Here is an 18,898-nt window from a genome sequence, read left to right as displayed (position 1 = left end):
CATTTCAGAATTGGATAACACGAATAGTTAAAACTACGATTAAAGAATGGTAAACTTACGGCAATTTTAATTTTATTCGCATGTAGGCCTAAAGTAGTATCGCGGAAGAGGCATTGAATCCGTTATGTTTGTACCTTGGCATGGTCCATTTTTATTTATTTCTAGTAGGCAGGTATGTTTTTACTCATTGTTTCTAATTGAATGAATAGTTATACCTACGAGAAGTTTGTTTAAGCCACACTCCTGAATCAAGATCAGCATCCTTGGCGCCCACTTGGATTCGGTATCTATCAAACGGAATATTTTTGATATAACACAGTGTAACAAATTATGCTTCTATGTCTTCGCCATTTAAACCACTAACTTTCGATCTGCCTGAAAGGTCTGTCTGGTATGATAGGTATGTACATCAGCTTCCTGGGGACGGAATAATACCTATGACCAGCTAAATGCAGAAGCTTTATTTCTACGAATCTTGAAATACCTTTAGATCACTCCGTCATATAAGGACCGTTTACACACTTCCTCGTTGTTAATATAAATGTGTTGTGCTAATTTTTATAAATACATCTTACAAATTCCTTACCTACATGAGAAAAAAATTAACAATACAGTTTTTTTTTTAATATAAACAGTAATGCAACGCATTTAGTTACATAACTAATGCATTCGTGCAAGGCGAAGCAAAATGATTGTCTGACTGTAAATTATCGAATTAATTAGAGATTCCTCATTTCTTGGTGAAAAACTGCCGAGTTCAAATAGGCTCGGTGCGTAGCTTACCCGGTTTTTAACCGACTTCAAAAAAGGAGGAGGTTATCAATTCAGTTGTATTTTTTTATGTTTGTTGCCTCAGAACTCCGTCATATATGAACCGATTTGAATTTTTTTTTTGCGTTCGTTTAGAATTGTCTTCAATTAGATCCCATAAGCACCAAATCAGGATCTGATGATTGTAAGTATCTTAAGAAAATCGAGGGAACTCTTCAAACGTTGTAGGGACACCTATAGTAAATTGGATATATTTAGTAGTAACTCGTGCATTTGCTCTTGAAAATCATTCATTTGGTTAAATGGAACTGATAATGAAGACCACAGTTGACCATCGGAGTTACTAATCAATAACAAGTATTTCACGGGTTGAATTTAAATTACTTTGACACAGTTGCTAAGCAATTTATGCTCCTCGTAATACATATGGTAGGTAAAACGGGTGGTGAAGCACCAGGACTCCTCAATAATGAACGTCTCTGCATCGGAAAAAGCAATCTTTCGTAAAAGGTGACGCACAGTTGATATTAAACTATTGTATCTTAGATTATTTACACTAAAAACAGTGATAAAAAAAAATTATAACAAAAAATTGAACCGACTACAAAAACCATGAAAATAATTTTCTACCAGTCTGAAGTCAGTCGGTGCCTCAGCACGACCCAGCAGGAGTGATTACAGCCCAATATAAAGTGCTTAGGTGAGGTAGATGACTATAGGTCCACTTCTGCTGGCTCGTGCTGAGGCACCGACCGACTTCAGACTTGTAGAAAAATATTTTCATGGTTTTTTGTAGTCGGTTCAACTTTTTGTTAAAAAAAATTGTATGACAATTCTAAGGATATTTTGACGAAGTGGGTCCCACATTAACGCTCGTGGCCGTACTTACTCACTTTATCTTATAAAGTACTTAGTTAATAGGTATAGGTATTGACAACCGATTATAGTTTCACAGTACTCTGTGGATAATGTCGTTGATTGTACATAGAGTAACACTTTATTGTAACTTACATTGTAATATATTATGTACAATTGTTTATTATCCCTAAAATAAATAAATATCCGGGAATACGAGTATTTTGCACAGTACGAGTAGGTAGTATTTTATTGGCACAGTACCTAACTGACTGCCCGATATAGGCGAGGAGAGCTTTTAATTATTTTTCAAGACTACAGCTGTACCAACCTACTCTATGAAAGAAAGAAAGAAAGAAAGAAAATATTTATTCGTGACAAACACGAGAACAATGGATAAAAGAAGTAAAAAAGAGAAAAAAAAATAAGTTATGCATGTCACGAAATGGTCCCAAATCAGCAATCTGCCGGTCTTGCGAACGGCGCTGGTCTTCCTTTGAGACCATCTGGTCATCATATATTTAAAAAAAACACAATAAAACAGTGAAACCGATTCAATTTTGAGTAAAAAAAAAAAGATCCATGTATTAAAATTAGAACGACAAAAAATTACAATATCATCAATTAATGTTACCTACCCTACCAAGAAGTAGAAATAGGCATAAGCCAGTCTCCTTTACCCATTGACATCTCGATGCATGGACCTTACGGCATAGATGTCGATGCCTTTACCCTTCCGGCTCCCAACAAAATGAAAAAATAATAGTCAAGAACAAACAACCACTGAGCAAGTAAAGTAATCACTCACACACAACAACATACAATTCGCCATCACCAGGCCAGTTCGTTTCTATTATAATCTAAAATATAAAAATGCAGGCTCGATTAATGAAATGACTGGCTGCTTCTTTTGATGGTCGTTAACGTAGATATACCTATACGTACGTAAAAGTTATGTAACCATTGTACATTTTTGTTTGTCAAATACAACACTTTGTTTATATCTTACGTTGTTATTGTATTGAGCACCAACTGTCTTAATTTATATCCTTATGCCGTTGTTTAAACAACAATTTAAAATATAATCGTTACAAAGGTATTATAATATATAACTACATTTTCGAGTAGATAGTTACTGACATTATAAAAAAAATTGTAACCAAAAGTGGTACAAGCTTTCACCCGAAATTAATATTCCTATTCAACTAAAAACAAAAATTTGCCAGCTGCGCGCTAAATGGCCAACAGCTAATGAAATGACAAGTAAAAATATTTTGTTGAATTTATGTTAAAATAAATCTTCAAAGTTTAATATAATAGCACGTTATCACGCTAGTACCTACTATAGTGTTTTCGGTTATAACGACATTAAATATTCTCATAATTTTTCAATGCTATCTTTAACTTCATCTAAGCTCAAAAAGGTACAATTTAAGTACCTACCGACCAATGAACTTATTCGACCCTTAACGATCAATTTATACAAATAATATAAATATAAATTTGCTAATTTAATTACGTTTTCACAGCGCATTTATGTATATTAAATCAATGTGAAATATAACTCACAGCCTTCGATACCTATAAATTATTTTATCTTCTATTCCATTTACTTAATCAAAAATCTATAGCTTAATATAGACTTTGAAACTTCCAGTTGGTGAAAGCTATATCGGAAAACGTCCGAGTGTTCGACACGCTAACATACGCTAACGCCCAATAGATGGCACCCTGCTGTGCACCTCTATTGCTAATGACATAAAATTAAAGGTGGCCACTATTGGATCACTCGTACATACCTTATCAAATACATGTAGAGTTCGTAACTTTCTATGCAAATGAAATAGCCCTCCGTCCTATTATTTAAGTAAACGTCGTCATGACAATTAAAGGTTATAAAGGAACTTTGGAAAGCTTCGATTTCAACTTGGGCTAGTAATGTAGATTTATGATGAACTGTGAGCACATAGTGCTACGCTGTGTGTAGACTCTAGACTAGATAATCGTGGAATACTTGCCCACTCCGCTTTCAATTAAAGCAGGGTTTCATGGACCTCTTAGGTGCCCTTAGCATGTCCACCAATAAATACATTTTGATATCGTTTAATTAATTATACCTATGTACGTGTAATTAAAAAGTAATGTTAATTTAACAACCTTATCTGAAAACAGTTCGATTGTATAAACATTTGGAACTACTCAACATTCGACACAACTCAAACGTAATTTCGTACCTACTTAATTTTATAATGTGTAATCCACCCATAAAAATTAAAAATCTTTAGCTTTTGTTTTAACACTGGATTCTCTGTTAGATCATACTTACTTATTTGTCAATGTCCATCTTTTGGAAAAACGGCTTGTTATCATGCTCTTTTTAGGGCTTCGTACCCAAAGGGTGCCAGCGGAACCCTATTACTGAGACTCCGCTGTCTGTCTGTCTGTCCGTCTGTCACAGGGTTCTATCTCTTGAGCCGTAATAGCTAGGCACTTGATATTTTCACAGATTATGTATTGTGGCCGCTACAACAACAAATACTAAAAATAAAATAAAGTTAAAAATTAAAGGGGGTCGTCATACAAGAAACGCGTTTCAATCAGCGGTTTTTGGTTGCTAGGCTGCCAAGATCATGGCCGTCAGTTGCTAGGGGCAACGCGAGTGACTCTATGTTGTTTTTACATGTTAATTTGCGATTTTATAAAACCTTCGATAGTATAATAATTAATAATTGTCTCTAAGACAGTGGTTTATTTTTTGTGCAGCATTAAGACTAAATAACAATTTATAATCCACAAACCTCCGACACACGCTACACACACTTCACAAAAGCCAACTTCAATAAAGCACTCACAGCCGCTGCATTTTATGTTTTTTACACTAAAAAATGACCGCTATTATTCATACTAAGTAACACTATTTATTTGCTTACCATGTCTTACGCGCCGTTCGGCCGAATTACCGCGTTCAGCCAATTTTTTCTGCCGTGGGCGCCGGGCGGCGGCGCATGGCAAAAGTCTAAAGCGCTATTCAGCCTCCGACAGGGCGACAGCCAAAGAGGATGAGAATTTAAAATTGTTCTTTATTCAAAATACTTGCACCTAGTGCTTACATTTTGGTGATATGTTTTTATTCTTGTAATGTAATGTAACTAGTTATGTTTGTTCGGATGGAATTAATATTTCAACTTAAATTTGAAGTGGATATCTTCAACCGATTGAGCTGAAATTTTGAATGAATGTATAAATCCGATGACAATGCAATATTATTATATGACGTAGAGCTGATCTGATGATGAAGTTAGATGTTGGCCATAGAAACTCTTTAATAAAACGACACCACCGCATCGATTTTGGTCTCATTTGATTCGTCTTGACGACTACCTACTTTGGTAACCAGGGGCAAAAAGTACCGCCAACAAAAAGGTGCGGAACCCTTCATGCGCTAGTCGCTCGCACTCGCACTTGACCGATTTTTATACCTACTGACTATGATTAACTGTTGCTCTACTTTTTTTACAAGTTTTTTTTTTTAGCTTGCCCTGTTTATTTATTTTTTTGTTTGGTTCTAATCTAGGAATGTAAATTTGGTGACAATACCGTGATCTGGTAGTGATATCTTCGTGGTCCTGCCAGGATCTTCTCCGCATTAAGGAACTCCTCAATGGTGAAGAATTCAAATTTGGCACGGATACCTATGCAGTTTAGATGACAATGGAAGTACAGTCAGCAAAAAAGCTTACTTGTATTAAAAATTAAACAGTTAACAGAAACATATTTAATGTTTGTATGCTCGATCGAATTTTCAAGTTTTGTAGGCCCAACAAAGTCCTGTCCCTCCGTCCGTCCGTCCAGACGTTTCAATGGTTAATTATGTAGGACTGGTTTAGTGTTGAAAGAATCCTCAGTCATTTGGTAACATAAGTAATTTATCCATTCCATATATACGAGTACAATTACTATAATAAGATATTTGAAAGTTGTCTCATAACCTGTAGTACAAGTTTCGTACACAGCTACATAGAGACAAACGTTTTCCTTTTTTTACGGCTATGATAGGTAATGTTTGAAAGGAGACTTATGGCGTAACCAAGTGACCCGTAGGCTCTGCCGGCGCGCCGGCCGCACAGGCGCCGCAGGTCCGTGCCGTACCCGACGCTCGAGCATTTGTCATAGCTCTCACGCACATTCCACGTTGCAATTGAGTCATGCACGTGTCTTTTAAAATACACTAACGAGCAAAAATAACGTGTCACTTTTCATACATCTTTGTATGGTAAACGGTCAGTTACTTTTGCTGTTCTATGTAATTAAAAGTCTACTATTATTGAATCTATTCTTGAACTTGAATGTAGGTACCTACACAAAAACTTTTAAATTACTTGCCTTTAAACGACAAAAAGCAAGGTACCTACCTACCTTCTCTTTGACTAGAGGTTTTATATCAAAAATATCTGTTATAGGTAGTTTGGCTAGATAGTCACCGTAAACGTGACCGACAAACAACGTACATTCTAAACCACTGGAGCTAGAGATTTGAGACATATTCCCCGAGGTTCCCCTTGTTTACGCGTATTTTATTGTCATAATTTTATTTTGCATAATCTGTTTACGTATATGAGTATTTATGCCGAAACTGTTTTCGCATAACAGTTTACGAAGAATTCTCTTACGCATAACCAATGTAAGCCGAATTGGCTTTACGCATAAATTGTGAATTCCGAATATTGTTTAGGCAGAAAATTACTTACGTATAAATTAGTAACGAAGAAAGTTACTTTCGCATACTTAATGTAACTTTGTCTATGCCTAACTATGATTATTAAATAAAAGTTTTTTATTACCTAAGCTTACTAACCTAATCCAATCTACTTCTCTGGAAAGTAGTAACTAGTAGATGGTAGTATTTTTATAAAGCGGGGACATGACTATGTCAAAGCCGACGAAGCCCGGCTTCGCGGGGCTTCTAATTTTAATCTAAGGAACATAAGGTAACTTACGAACCTATCCAGATTAAACATATTACACATAACATTGTTTTGTCGATTGTATTATAGGTATAAAATTGTTATTCCGAATATTGTTACCACCAATTTTATATCTGGAAAGCAAATATTCATATGAATTTAACGACTGAGGCAAAGTCGACGGAGCTGCGCTTCGCGGAGCTCCTATTCCGCCTAGTTAAGGCGCTTCGCGCCTTGACAAAATACTAACCTAACCTATGGTTGAGCAATCACGTTACCTGGGCTTTCTTTATTGCGGAAGGCTCTGCCCCGAGCCCCCTTGGGGGGGGGGCTTCGCCCCCCACCAACCCCCCTTTACTGTTTCGCCTATCTAAGTATCAATTTTTTTTTTCAAAAACCTTAGGATTATGTTTGTTTTTTACATGCGGGGGGCATGTATTAGTTATACATTAGGTAATTTATTTTCGGAAATAGATTTGGACAGGATTTCGGCCTATCAAAATTCGGCTAAATTACATGTATGCCAAACAAGATTATGCATAATAAAATTCGGCCATGTTAATATTATGCTAAAATAAATTCGGGTAAATCATTTTTCGGTGTGTACAGAATTATGCTGAACTAAACTTCGGCAAATTTAAGATTCGGCGTAAATCAATTATGCGAAACCTGTGATGCGTAATAAGTTTTCGGACATTAAAAAGTATGCCAAATAGATGTCACCCATACCTAAGAAGAATTTTTTTAGAAATTCCCACAGGATAAAGAGCTAGTCAGTTTTTTCTTCCACACTGAAGCGAAGCGTGAAATAAAGCTAGTATTTCATATTTTACTAGGAGAACAACTCAAGTCGATTAGGTTCCCCTTAGCTTCACCTTAAAAAAATAACATACGATGACTCCTAATACCTTTTTACTGTTTTCAATTTTCATTTGTGTTGATAAAGATGTAAAAAATTAAAAATACAAGTTACAAAAGCAGTAAAGCGGGCTACTCGGACGCAGCGCTGCCGGTGTCGGTGACGTGGCGGGCACGCCGGCGCCGCAACCCAGGTACGCGCACCGTACAAATAAATAACTCTACTTTTCACAAATTATTAGGACTACACTTTTCTGAATACATTTGTTTACGTCATCATGCAGTTTTAACTCTTATAATTTTGGTTTCCCAATTAATGAAGATTCCAAAATGTAGCGAGCATTATTTAGTTCAGATTAAATTTTTGCGACTAACGACAATAATCGTGGTATGAAATAGGTAGTGTATGTAAGAATAGGTTTCTCGTGTTGCTCAAGCTTGCTGATTTGCAAGATACTTGGTGATACCTGGTAAAATCCCCGGTTAAACCTTTGAATAGAAACATGTAAAAAAATATTGTGATGTGAATTCGAAAGAACAACTAGTCTACTTAAAAATAGCAAGGGACCCACTATTGAAATCACACCAAATGGTAAAAATGTAAAAATTGTGAAATTTCGATTTTTTAATGAGGTCATTAGATTATTATATATAGACCGGTAATTTTTTATTACATATACATATAGGTAGGTAGGTACTAGTTTAGTTACGAGTATATTTCAAGTTTAATGCAAGAATTAGTTTCGAATGGTATTTTTCAGTGACGTGATTTCAAAAATTGGCTCCCAGATCATCATCTTATCAGCGAAATTCGAAAAATTACAAAATACTAAATATCCGGGTGTAGGCAATATCAGTTTTTAATTTGAAGAACCGAGGCTTAGCATAACAATAGTGCCTGGCAATACATAAAGTTTAGCAAAATATTCACTTCAATCAACTCAACTTCATCACACTTCGATGTAAGCCTGTCCAAATACTTGTTATTTTAAATTATTTGTGTTGAATTGATGCTTCTTAGAAGTTAATTAAGCATGCTCAATGTGAGTGCGTTGAAATACCTAATCATTTAACAATTGGCGCATTATAATATAAGTTTTTTTTATATCAGCGCTGTGGGCATTTAGATTGTCTCAGATGCATATGAAGGGAAGCTAAGCTACTGATACTGATTAGTTTGTCATGACCATTCAACGCTATGCTCAGACATTAATACGAGTAAAATCGTCCATTCAGTCGTATTTCTTGTCTGAACTTCGGTATAAAATTGACAGAATGCATATAGTGACAAAGGTATTAAAATGGAAAAATATCTTTGTTCTCAACTGTACCCATATATCCCAATTTTATTTTTTTGTTTGGGTAAACATAATATTATGTTGTAATCGATAAAACATTCTTGATCATGTAAAGGTTCAAAACACGACAATAAGCTTCTATCGATCAAAAATAATACGAAAACTCGTAAATCGTTAATAAAATTGTTTTATTGGTTTTTCTTTAGGCTTGAAAGCCCCTTTTTGCGAAAAATATATAAAAAGGAATATTTCATAGTTATTTTTTCATAATCTCAAAATTACACATTTTTTTCTCATTCATATATTGGTGTGGGACGGTTGTCCCTGAATATTTTTCGGCGTATGTAGTGCTTGAGTAGTAGAGCTCCTATGTAGAACTAAATAAATCGAATGCTTATAAAAAATCCACAAAGAAAATTGCGTTATTTACTACAACCGAGACGAGCTAATAGTTGTAGCGGGGACATTGTGATGGACGGTGTCAATTAGCCGACATTTTCGTAGATGTGCTTCATTAGAAAACAATAAATATCTACGGGGAGATAACATCTCACGAAGCGAGAGGTCGGGTAGCTTGAGGCGCCACTATTCCGATACGTAAATATCGAAACATCAAATACTTTTAAAAGTTTTTGCTAAAAAACGCACAAACTTTATGAGCTTAGCTAAGTTCCGGCACGAGGTGGTCTGGTCCCATATTCTTTCGTTTAGAAACATCCTGAGCAATGCTGTTCCCTTTTTATTGTTATTATTTTTTAGAGCAGAATTGCGAATTATTACAAATGTCAATTTAGGCAGGTACCATCAGCCAAATAAGTGGTCTATCAATTTTTAAACAAGTTCCTATCAAAGGAATATGTCGCTAAAGTCGAACTTTCAAGTTGACAGACACGTCTATTGGCATTATTGATTATCAACTTTAGGGTGGTAGACCACATATTTGGCTGATGGTACATATGAAATTTAGGTACGACCAGACCAAACCGCTGCTTAAAAAACGGTGACGGCACGGGATCGTAGTGACGCACCGTATGCGCGCCGTTTTTATCGCATGCTCTACACACCGCTGCTTAAAATACGGAATCGCAGTGACGCATCGTATGCGCACCGTTTTTTTTGCATGCTTTCCACACCGCTGCTTAAAATACGCAAACGGTGCGGAATCGCAGTGACGTGCCATAAACGTCACGACTTTTGTTCGGTAAAGACCTGAAGTTTACGACACGCCACTGCGATTCCGTATTTTAAGCAGCGGTGTGGAGAGCATGCGCTAAAAACGATGCGCATACGGTGCGTCACTGCGATTCCGTGGCGTCACCGTTTTTACAAGCTTTTATTTAATTTCACCTGTCCCGTTGTCTGTCTGTCTGTAGTCAAATTTTGCAATTTAAATTAGACCAACTTTCAGTAGTCATATTGACTTGAAATTTGGGTTACTTATGTAAATCGCGTGACAATACAATAATCTAGTAGTGACATCCTGGTAGTCCAGCCAGGATCGTCTCCGCAGGGTGGAACTTTTCAACGATTTATAGCATCGACTTAAAATTTGGTATGCATATGTAGTTTGGGTGATAATGCAAGTACAATCAAGAAAAAGTGCAGTCAGCAAAAAAAGCTTGCATTAAAAATGTTTTGAATGATTTGATGAAACGGTTTGGTCACACCTTTATGATTAATCATTTATTTATACAACTACATTTAAAAATCTTGAGCATAGTACCTTTACCGCTGTAAAATATTCTAGCAAAAATTTCATAATGCCTTTAAAATCTGCCAAGCCACGGGACAGCAGCTATGAAAAATTAAATGCCGCAAAAAAATCCCAGCGGTACACGGTAACGTTTATTCTACTTTACAATACTATGTAGGTAGGTACCTGGATCCGTACTTGCACAAAACTAAGTAGGTACACTTACCTTATCACTTATCTGCTTACTTTTTTCCTAAGCATTTGATGCACAGCTTTGTACACATTAAGCATTACCGAGTACCTAACTGAGATGATTTAGTAAAAGCTGAAATCATTTTGTTTATCGCTCTGATTTAGGATAAAAAATTATAAACTCGAAATATATTATTCATCTCTTCGTCTTTCTCTTATATTCTGTTCATTAGAGGTACATTCTGCAAAAATAAAATCACGTCTCATAATCATGATAATTGCTGTGCAGCAACGTCAAAGACCGACCGACACCCAAATTACTATATTATCCTGATATAATGGCAAAGTAACTGTCTGTCTGTCTGTTACATCTTCAAACTTAAACCGCTAAACCGATTTAGATGAAATTTGGTACAGACATAGTTTGAGACATAGTTTCAACAAACATATTCATAGTTTCATAGTTTGAACAAGCGAGACGGACGGATGACGTGGTTAAAGCCGCGGGTTCACGGTGGATGCAGGCCGCTGCCAACAGAAGCAACTGGTGGTCTATGGAGGAGACCTACTCGTATGTCCAACAGAGGATGTCCAGCGGCTGAGATATAAGATAGTTTTTTCTCTTGGGAAATTGCATTGTTCGCGCAGGCTAACGATAAATTAATTCGTATCAGACGAAGTCGCGGACAAAAGCTATGTATTAGTATTATTGACAAATTATCAAGGGCTCGAAATTGTATTATGTTGTAATTATAGGTACCATTCGCATAAAAATAAAAGTTATTAAAAGCTTTTTTCTTAATAATAATGGGGTATTTATCCTAAAAAAGTGGAATAAGTTCTGTAGTTTTTGCTTCTAGTTGCTATCATTTAACTATGTATATCTTCATCTAAGCTGTCACAAGTACTACCAATATTTTCTATGTTTTTTTCAGTTTAATGAAAGGTTTTTTTTTCGCTACGTAATATTCAGAATACAATAAAATCAGACGTATATTTTGACGTAATATAAAGAGTATGTAGAATTTGCCACAAACATAATTTTTAAGGTTCTGTACAGTTTATTCTCAGGGACGCGTGGATCAAGCTGAAATGAAATATCAAATACTCAGATCTGCTACGCCTTGAAGCAGTGGAACAATCAAACTTCTATCTAAGTAAACGCAATCAAAAGCTACAGTCATTAAAAAAGGTGTTTCCGTACCTACAAATTGCCGTAATCGCAAAACCTATTTTGGTATGAACTTGGTAAGAAATTTTTAATATGTCTGTCTGTCTATGTCAGTGTCCATTTCAAATGACCCCACACTGCGTAGGTAGGCTTATAAATGCGGGTTCTGGGGGGAGTTGTGTATGCAAAATTAGAGGACCGCATTCTGTGAATAGTTTTGAACCCAGAAAAGTTTGCAAATTTATGATTCTGAATGTTGCCAGGAGGTCCGGTGGTCCATTTTTTTTAATACCTGAACCCCTAAGACATCATGTAAATGAACTGAAAAAATGCTTTTAAAACATTTTAATAATTATTTTCCTAACAATATCCCATTTTTACAAGCTTTCATTTAACTTGCAATGTATGTATGTATGTCTGTATGTACAAATGTGCGGGTCAAATCTTGCAAGTTGAATTTGACCCACTTCCAGTAGCCGGATTGACTTGAAATTTGGCAAACTTATGTAAATCTGATGACAATACAATAATCGGATAGTGACATCCTGGTGGCCCAACTAGGAACGTCTCTGAAGGACGGAACTCTTCAACGGTTAATGGCATCGACCTGAAATTTCGCACGGAAATGTAGTTTAGATGACGATAAAAGGACAATCAACAAAAGTACAGTCTGCAAAAAGCTTGTATTTGAAATAAAAAACTTAATGAAATACTTTTTCTTATTATTAAAAATAAAAGTTATCAACCGACTCGGTACATATTTATGAATAAAACCTTGTAAAAATGAATATTATCACGAAATTAGTTATTAAAATGTTTTAAAAGCATTTTTTATGTCCATTTACATGATGTTTTAAGGGATGGGGTATATAAAAATGGACCACCGGATCTCCTGGCATCATTCAGAAACATAATTTGCAAGCTTTTCTGAGTTCAAAACTATTCACAGAATGCAGTCCCCTAATTTTGCACACGCAACTTCCCTTGGCGCCTGCTCTATTAGGAAACGAGCTCTGCCAACACTTGATTATCATAAATACCTGCGGTACGCGTGCCCGACTCGTACTTGGTCAGTTTTTTGTCTTTACTTCTTTAAAATAAACAAACCTCTTCTGATGATGATAGTACAAAAGAAAAAAACAGTCAAATTTTTTATACCTGTAAGTACCATAAATGATATATAATACTACTAACTCATTATTACGAAGGAGGTGGGGAATTGCCAATATTAGCGGGTTGGTGAGCGCAGGATACGATGTAAAAGTTGCCATGGAGACGCTGCTGCCATCTTCTGGTCTTACATGTAATTCCGGGCTCTCGTTTATTTATTTCTTCAATTTACTTACCTATTTAATTTGATATAAGTACTTAGGTGGTTCTGCTATTGTAGGTAAACAACTGGTCTGTAAGTTTCATATTTTTGAATGCAAGCATCTCTACATTCTAATTTAAAATGTATGTAATACTTCAGATTGTATGAACATAGACGGTCATGTTACATAAAATAGATTATACTTTTATACAAATACTTAATGTGTGATGACTGCGAAAGTAAGAACGTCCTGTCCCATATTTGTTTGTTCGTCGTTTAACTGTCTTACAACCGCTCTCAATGAAACTTCGCCAAGGATGTTTTAGATTGGCATAAAATTAAAAGTGTAATCAACCGATTTTGATGACATGAACCGGTTCTCAATAAATTATTTGGTATATGTTCACAAACTAAATACTCGCAGGTACCGTAGTGGACACAGACAAAGTAGCATAAAAAAATACTCCTTGATAAAAACTATGTAAGTAATTAATAGCCAAAGTACTTAACGAGGATAGAAAGTATATACCTACTCGTACATTTTAGTAGAAACTACGAATAAAACACGTTTTAGTTTTTTTCAATTGCAAATTTGTGTTGACAGAAAGTTGTGTTAAACATACATAATTAAATCGCGTTAAAGAATTTTACACTTATAAAATGCACTGTCATAGTGCTACCTGCGTTTGTGTATCAAAGTAAGCACCCGCCCTGCCCGCCTTCGCCCGCAAGTAATCGATACATCACATCACGGCAACCCATTAACTTTTTTGTTCGATCCGTCATCATTCAGCTAAGTACTCGTAAAATCGCCACAAAAAATGAGACGGAGAAGTTTTTGGAAATATTTCGCACTTAACGCGAGCCCCGTGACGAGAAGGCGACCCAAACGTCTTGATACGTGATCATAAATTTAGCTCAATATAATTAATACGCCTATTTATACATTACAGTAAACTAGAATATTTGCCTGTGTCACACTAAGCATGATTGCAATTGTGTGTCATAAGGCGTTAGACACAGTTAAAGTATGCATAACTATGAAATTGTAATAATATTATTTTGTAACTTGTTTTTGTGGTTTTGTGCACTTGCTCTGGATGATTCAAGGCGAGCTAAGTATTAAAACTCAATCCCACCGCACCTGATGGGAGGTGATTACGTGGCCTACAAATAAGGATGGTTTCCTCGTTAACGTCTTTTCGCCTTTGTCATGGTCATAAAGCCAAATTATAAGATTTAGGAAAAAAGAGTCATCTCTTACTGCTTATCTGTTTTCTAAAACACTTCAAAGACACAAAATATAGTCGATTGTTTACTTGTGGCCGGCGCCGTCGGAGCGCGGTTGGCTTTCGTTTATCCGTACTTAGGTTACGTTAAAATATAACATAAACATTGTTAGTATAGGTATGTGTTGTATAAGGCAATATTGTAAGTAACTGACAATTGATATATTCGTAATACAGTCGCTAAGACAAGTGTATTTCTTTCTGCGTCAATGTTGGTCTGTATGTCTGAAAGCGGCGCAATCATTATTTAACGTTTAAAAATATGTAGGTGGGCCAATCAACTATTTTACCGACACTTTGGACGTCTCCTGCGTTACCAAAATTGTCTCTGGCGTTACCAAAAAATCGTACTTCCAACAAGATATTTCACGGTTTAATAGCTTGAACTTACGTAGGATGGCATGTAGTCATCTATTAAATTACAGAAAAAAACATGTTTACTTACAAAAATCAGCATTTTTTTGAAAAATGTCGCGGACAGATTAGAGTCGGTAAAAAAGTTGATTGGCCCAGGTACTAACTGAAAATAAAATACATACGTTGTATTTTAGTTCATTAGTGTATTTTCTTTTTATTTACATGTTTTTTTTAAATTGATAAATAGTTGACCATTATTACCAAATACCTAAAAACCTCCTAAATTGAAATGCATTACGCATTATTTTTATCAAGTATCAAGGTTGAACCACGACAGTTAAGAACAAAGGTAAAAACGCGTGGCGCCTGCGCATTAGGAGCCTGGTTTATTTATAGTGGGATTATTAGGGTTGTTTTTCGTCTCTGTCTGGCTTAGCGCAGGTGAGTAGGGTGGTCCTGCTCTCCCAGACAATTAGTTGTTGGCCGGCCCCGCCCGTGCTGTCATGGATAGCTCAATATTTGTGCGGATGACAATATGTCACTTTTTGCTGCGTGGTATCCCTTGTGCAATACTATGCGTTGGCTCGTGCCTTCCGCCTTATTTATGGCATTCTTCACATTCTTGTTTAGAACCCTCAATACAATCAAATCACGACGTACTTTTTTTGATCTCGATATGCTTCTGTTGTGTTTTCTCGTTTCTTGAATACTCATTCTCAAAGACAGGCAGGTATATATCCATCCAAATCATTCCGGTTACATCTAGTTTTGTTACGGACGCTTTATCCAAAACTATCTACATTATGTTTCACATAGATAAAGACATCATCGACATTTAATTAGTGTTTCTACTGTCCTTGTAATGCGTACAATAAGAGCTTCATAGTTATACATTTTCAAAGGATCTATGAATGATTATTCTTTATACATAACGACAAATTTACCTATGCCGAGTGAGCTGGCTGACTATAAAATAGACGGGAAACAAAAAAACACAGTTTTATGAAACTCATATCATTAGGCTAAAGTTAAATATAAACTATTATCCCAAGAGGATTCCCAAAAATGACTTTCGTAGCATGAAGAACATCTGTGCAAAATATCATCGGTCTAGACTTAGGCCACTTGCGCGGTCTAGGGTTCAAAAATATTATCGTTAACCCCAGATTAGGGGTGCCCATTCCATACATTTTGACTCTACGAGTACTTTACTTAGATTAGTAGCAAACTGTGATTACGTATTTAGTCCTCTGGTCCGCGCAAGCCTGCTTTAGAGCCACTTTTATGAAATAGGGTCAATAAATTAAAACGTAAACTTGAGTTGGGAATGACAGTCCATCTAGTTTGACCCTACTTAACCCTTTGAGTAGCAGTTAACTCGAACTTGTAAACGATAATTTTTAAATCAGTAATCAGGGGTTGAAAAAAAAATAACCTGCCAAAATTGAAAACAATTTGTGTAATTAATGACATTGACAAAATTACTGGATTCAAGATCATCCTATATTAATTATTGAAGTAAAGTAGATAGTTATGGGAAATTCCCCATAAGTCATATGATATTACATCCACCTTAAGTTCAAATTCACGTCTTTATTTCTTTATGTACTTGACAATGACAATTTATCCTTACTTACTTAAAATAACAAACTGTCTGTCACCTACCTCTTCACACTTAACCACAGAACCGATTTTGATGAAATTTGGTATGGAGATACATATTTTGAGACTCGAGAAGGACAGAGTTTTTATACCGTAAAACTGTATAGTTAGCGCGGCATAGCGATAAACTAGCTACTCATAAGTAAAAGCGTAAGGCGAAAGCTAGTTACTCATAAGTTTAAAAAGTTATTTTAACAAAAATTATTACAGAAAAATAGGGTTGGTTTCATGCATCAACGTGACTGCCATCAATAACTGAATTAGAAAAAAACCGGCCAAGAGCGTGTCGGGCACGCCCAAAATAGAGTTCCGTAGCCATTACGAAAAAAATAAGTAATATTTTTCTAAGGATTTCGTATTTTGTACGGAATATTGCAAGTTTAGGTATATTTTATACCTTGGCTGCTATTTACTCTCAACTACTAATAATTCTCAAGAAAAATTAACCGTTATAGTTTTCTTTCTAAGTTTCTTCTACCATCCTGAATTTTTTCGTATTTTGCCACCCACCGGTTTAGATTTTAGAGGGGGGGACGCTCGATTTTATTGAAAATTTGCACTTTAAAGCTGAATATTTTGCAATGAAATCACTGAATCGAAAAATCGTTTTAGCAACCCCCTAAAGTTTTTAAAAGACCTATCCAACAATACCACACACTGCATAATTGGATGAGAATTTTAAACTTTGTTATTTGATTTTTTTGTAATTAGTACCAGTGTGAACTAAGGCATCGACATTATCTTGTTTTATTTTTCTTAAAATATAATCCTCAGAAACACTATTAGTAGCACAAAGGTTCCACCCTGGTAAGTCAGTTTCCTCGACTGTACGGTTACCTACACACATTTTATTTTGACATTAGTTTGAGAAAAGAAAAAAAAACTTTTAATAGCCGTTCTGAATTTTTGTTGTCTCGATTCAGTTTTGAACGCAATTTAATACTTAACTAGTGTCAAAATACAAAAGCACAATTCTGAATCTTTAATTCACAAAGAAAATTTAAGTCCCAAAATTCGAACAGTACGTATACAGACCGACATTATGTAGCAGTATACCTACTACCTGTTTACAACATACCTACAAGCCTACCTGTAATATATCCTTTCGCTTTTTGTTTCTGTTCATGGTCATGCACTTTTAACAGGTTCCCTGTCCCGGAGCAATGTGCAGCGCTCTTTTGACACGTCCCCATAGTAGGAATAATAAAGTAATGTAATATCCTCAATGTAATGTCCCCATAGTAATTTATATTGGTTATCTAAATGTGGTTCAAGAATAATAATAATCTATATCTATATATCTATCTAATGCCTTTAAACGAGCAATTTGTGTGTGTGTGTGTGTGTGTATATATATATATATATATATATATATATATATATATATATATATATATATATGTTTATGGACCAAGTGATTAATGCGGGCATTACTATTATTATTATTATATATTGGGCAGTGATCATTATTATTTAAACTTCATTATTTATCACATTGTCCGGTCATTTATGAATAATGCTACATGATCGTTGGGCAATTTGATTACAACTGATTCTTGGCTAGCTAAAGTCTGATTCATTCAATCGGAAAGTTAGGTGCGATGACGAGCGCAGCGAGGAGAAGCGTGTTAGCTTCAACTGTGACCAAAACAAGCACGAGCCGAGCGAGCGAAGCGAGCATGCCGCGGTAGCGGCCCGCGATTGCCAGAATAAAATTCTGCCAATAACTTCACAGATTTTGATAGATGCTTATAGATTCATTCATTTTTACGTAAAAATAAAATAAATATTATTTATCGAAAGAATAACTGCATCATTTACATCAAAGACCATCAGGCTCATGTGCCATGTACCAGTAAAGTCACGCATGAGGGACATGTGCCTCATGGGACAGGGAACCTGTTAAATAAAACCTTACACTCAATCAATCGTGTTTCACTACAATACATAAATAAATAGAAAAGCGATAAAAACCCTTTACGGTTATTAATCCTTATCATTTTTTTTTTCAATATGTATTTGAATTTTTATTTTTTAAGCGACTCATGAGAGAATGTCTCTAATGCAGGCATTTCGGTGACCCTGAAATATTTTGAATTTAGATTTGTTAAGAGCTTTTATACCTGCTGAGCTGGCAACGTTGCATTTTTGTTAGTTTTTCTCAATTATTCCATAAAAATTGAATGAAAATTAAAAATGTGGTCTGATAGAACTGTTCTTAATATATAAGTTAATGTGTCTACTCCAATAATTATTTTATTTTAATTTTTATGGAATAATCGCGAAGAACTAACAAAAATGCAACGTGGCCAGCTCAGCAGGTATAAACGCTCTTAAGCCAACAGTTTAGCTGATAGAGGTAGCCCCTCTTTTCTAACAAAAATTTACATAACGCTTTTAAGTTATACAACTTTGAATAGCATTTAGTCCTTACTTTCCTTCAATTTTATAAGACTTTTCCACACTATGGGATCGA

At 35.4% G+C, this 18,898-nt stretch overlaps 2 protein-coding genes across 4 annotated transcripts in view; both read left to right on the top strand.

Moving 5' to 3' along the window:
- Positions 1–18,898, top strand: part of LOC141431855 (uncharacterized) — a 127,004-nt gene that overhangs the window by 24,156 nt on the left and 83,950 nt on the right. The gene's annotated exons all lie outside the window — the stretch shown is intronic.
- Positions 1–18,898, top strand: part of LOC141431906 (uncharacterized) — a 71,578-nt gene that overhangs the window by 268 nt on the left and 52,412 nt on the right. The gene's annotated exons all lie outside the window — the stretch shown is intronic.

This window comes from Choristoneura fumiferana, chromosome Z (assembly GCF_025370935.1).
Source record: "Choristoneura fumiferana chromosome Z, NRCan_CFum_1, whole genome shotgun sequence".
NCBI lineage: Eukaryota > Metazoa > Arthropoda > Insecta > Lepidoptera > Tortricidae > Choristoneura > Choristoneura fumiferana.
The sequence above is the reverse complement of the archived record's forward strand: the minus strand, read 5'-3'. Positions and strand labels throughout refer to the sequence as shown.